This window comes from Geospiza fortis, unplaced genomic scaffold, assembly GCF_000277835.1.
Source record: "Geospiza fortis unplaced genomic scaffold, GeoFor_1.0 scaffold66, whole genome shotgun sequence".
Taxonomy (NCBI): domain Eukaryota; kingdom Metazoa; phylum Chordata; class Aves; order Passeriformes; family Thraupidae; genus Geospiza; species Geospiza fortis.
The window spans coordinates 1,546,319-1,550,076 of NW_005054312.1; positions in this window are offsets into that span (position 1 = coordinate 1,546,319).

The following is a 3,758-nucleotide window of genomic DNA, read 5'->3' on the forward strand; positions in this document are numbered from 1 at the left end:
CGCAGAGCCCGGCGGGGCGGGGGCCCGGCCGCCCCAGCGCTCCCGGAATAGCCACCGGCACCTGCAGGAAGGGGCCGCCTGCCAGACTCGTGGCGTTGTTGATGGAAAGTGTCTCCCGGGTGCCCGTGAAACGTAGTTCAGCGCTGTGTTCGCGCCGGTGAATGCGCACTTCCCTAAAGCTGCTCTGTAAAGTCCGCTCCTGTTTGACTGCAAACAGGTAGCCTGGTGCAATTGCTCTGGGAGACTCAATACAATTTCTGTTTGTGATTTAGCGTTATACGTTCTTAACGCTGTTGCCTGTCTTCTGTGGATGATTTCTCCTACTGTGGTGTTGCAGATAATAATAAACTCCTTTAATTTATTTTCACCTTGGCATGAAGAAAATGGTTCCAGTCAAGTTAGGTTTTTTATAGTGAAATATGTATAATTCGAATTTTAGTTTCCTTTCTTACAAACAAATTCTGTAGTAAGCATGCTCTTTGACATGCTAGATTGGCTTAGATGGCAAGTGCTCTTAGAGCTTTTTTTGCGTGTAGTTCCCTTTTCGTGGTCTGGGGTGGAGGGAGTAAAAACCAAACAAAACTGAAAATATCCATGCAGTTGTTATTTTGTGTGCACAGAATGGCAAAGTGTGAGGGTAACTGTTGGTGCTGCTGCGTAGAGACTATAAATGCATTGTCAGAGGCATCCATAAATACTATTAACTCTCTTGGGACAAGAATTACTCTAATTGAGCAATTAAATAGGTTTGTTTTTCCTAACTAGTATCCTAAATCCAGATACTAGTTCCAATTCTCCTTCTGTCAGGACGGTTGGTCTCAGCAAGCGTAGAGACGTATCATATTATAGCGAGGGGTCAGCAGGAGAAAATAAGGTACAGGGGCTCTTGGGTGACTGCGAGAGTGTTGAGGGTGTAGTTGCCGACGGAGAGGAGGATAATGGCTAGATTGTCTGAGCTACTGCCTGTAATGCCCCAATTAGGGCATATTTTGGATTGGAAACTCAGCCTGATCATAGGATGGAGTGTACTGCTAGGCTCGACATGGCTAGCAGGAAGAGTAGGCCTAGGTTGAGGTCTGTTAAGGAAGATGGAAGGGGCAGTGGGGTTCAGATTGAGATTGCTAGGAGCAAGGCTAGTATTGGGGTTGCGATGAATAAGATTGGAGAGGATGTTGATTGCCAAATAGGCTCTTTGATAAACAGTTTTATGCCATCTACTAGGGGTTGCAGGAGCCTGAAAGGGCCAACAATGTTTGGGCCCTTTTGACCTTGTATGTAGCTTAGGATTTTGCATTCTACTACTGTGAGGAAGGCTACTGCGATTAAGATTGGTAGGGCGTAGGAGAGGGCTATGATGAGCTTGATTAAGAGGGGGTAGTTAGTCATGGGGGAATGGTTTGGGTTAAGCTAGGGAAAGGATTTGAACCTCTGAGTTAAAGGACTTAAGCCTTTTGCATTTTCCAAGCTCTGCCACGCTAGCTGGTCCTTTTCTTTGACATGGTGTGGTGTGATAGCCTTTTGTAATTTAGTTGTTTTCATTACTTAAGGCGAAGGCTTGCTTGTGGTATTGGCCTTACTTTTCCTATCTTTTCGTACTGGTAAGAGTTCATCATGGATAGAAACCAACCTGGATTGCTCCGGTCTGAACTCAGATCACGTAGGACTGTTAATCGTTGAACAAACGAACCCTTAGTAGCGGCTGCTGATTTAAACTTGGAAGCAGAGCTCTGACACGCCTACTTTTGTGTTCAGTATGTTCAAAGGTATTCTGCTGTTTGCTACGTATATGCTTCTGATACACTGCTATATAGTTTTTCTTTTTAATAATAAATAAGGCCCTATCTCTTAACTGGGTTTTTTTGGGAATTGGAAAATCCAGAGGCAATGCCCTGCTGGCTCTTCTCTGTATTTAAAAGTGATTAAAAGGTGGAACACAGATCACTGAAATGCTGTCTCATTCCTTGGAAAACAGTATGAAGCCTTACCACAAAAGCAGAACAGCAAAGTAAAGAATCTAGTTTACCTAGATTTCATTACTCAGAAAAGCAATTAAAATGTCTTTTTTAAATTTCAAGCTCAAATGGTGTGAACTCAGAGTTTAGTTGTATATACATTAATTTTATTTGTTCAGCTTGAGGTTAGTGGAGGCTTTCAGTTCATATGAAATTTCATATTTGCTTATGAAATCCCAGTTATATTTAGGACGCTGCCATAAAAAATCCCCATATGGGAATTATGTTTTGCTTTAAAATGTGGTCTATAGCTCTGGGAAATTGTTGTTAGTGTAACTATGCATTTACCAAAGCAAGCTAAAATGGGTGGGAAAAGGAGAGCATGTAATTCTCCTTCAAACAAAATAGTTCTTCAGGTTTTTTATACCACTACAATTTTTTCTATTGGAGATTATATGCATTTAAAGAAGTCTGACAAATATGTCTAGCTGCTATTACTGTGCTAGTCTATGTTTTCCACACAGACCTTGACTTGGTGAATCTTCTGTTTGGATATATTTGTGTCAGGATTTATTCTGGAGATATTACTACTGGAACATCTCACAGCATTAACTATCCTGCTCCTCCAATGAGACCTGTATGTCTCAATTCTAAATTTCTTCAAGAAGGAAAAGTATTTTAGGAATTTGCATAAGTTTGGAAAATCTGTCTTAATAAATTGGTGTCAAATTGCAAAGCACAAAACCCCCATGTTTGGGAAAAACACAGAAAACTGCTAAAATTGCAAGGCAATTAAGGTGACATAGAAGATTGTATTTTTGACCAATTTTAATCCTTATATAGATAAAGCCTTCCATGCTATAAATAAATGAGGAATACATACTTTGTGTGATTTCAGGTTTTTGTCCACATGGATGTTTTGTCAGTGTGTTTGCAGTGATGGGATGGAGAAGAGAAAAGAGGCTGCTTCTGTGGGCTGAAATACTGGAACAAGTATTGATGCTCACCTGCCTGGTCACACTTCATATCCATGCACTTAGTGTGTGGCTGGGGAGTCTGAATTACTTTTACCTCCCTGATTTGCCTTGCTAAGAAGAGGGACTGTGCATTAACTACAGTCCAGTACCTTTTGCTTGCATGGCAGCTTGTGTTTGTGTATGTGCCCTCAGCTAGGAGTGGAGTCGTTATTGTTATTTACTATGACAGTTGATGTTAGTCATAAAGAGCAGAAAAATGAATCCTTTGGGCCTTATCTGAGGTGTCGAGGTGGCAGCAGCTAAAGGGAAAAAACACAAGAAACTCATGGATGAAAAAGTATTGCTTCAAACAGCTCTGCAAAGCAAACCCCATCCAGCTTGCAGCTAGGCACAAGAGCCAGATTTTGCACTTAGCACATACGGGGTTCCTGTTTGATACCAGCAGGAAAAGCTTGCTGGACTTCCATTCAGAAATATGCAGTGGATATTTGTTTAAATTGGGAAAATCTACTTTTAAAGCTAAGCTGTTTTAGGAGAGCATGGTTGTGCTGTTTGGTTGGTGCAGGTCAATGGGCATAAAATTTAGAAACCTTGTTATAAAACCTAGCTGCTCTCAGAAGATGTCCTTGGAGGATTCTTCTCCAGTGCGGGGTGTTTGCTTACTGACTGGATGCTATAAATGGGCAGACTTGAAAAAACAGGAGTGCGGGAAGAAATCCCACACCTACATTAACATTGAACTAAGCAATGGGATTTAAGACAGCATAAGGAAGGCTCTTTCAGAACTGAACTCAGATATTAAAAAAATATAATTACTATGAAAATTATT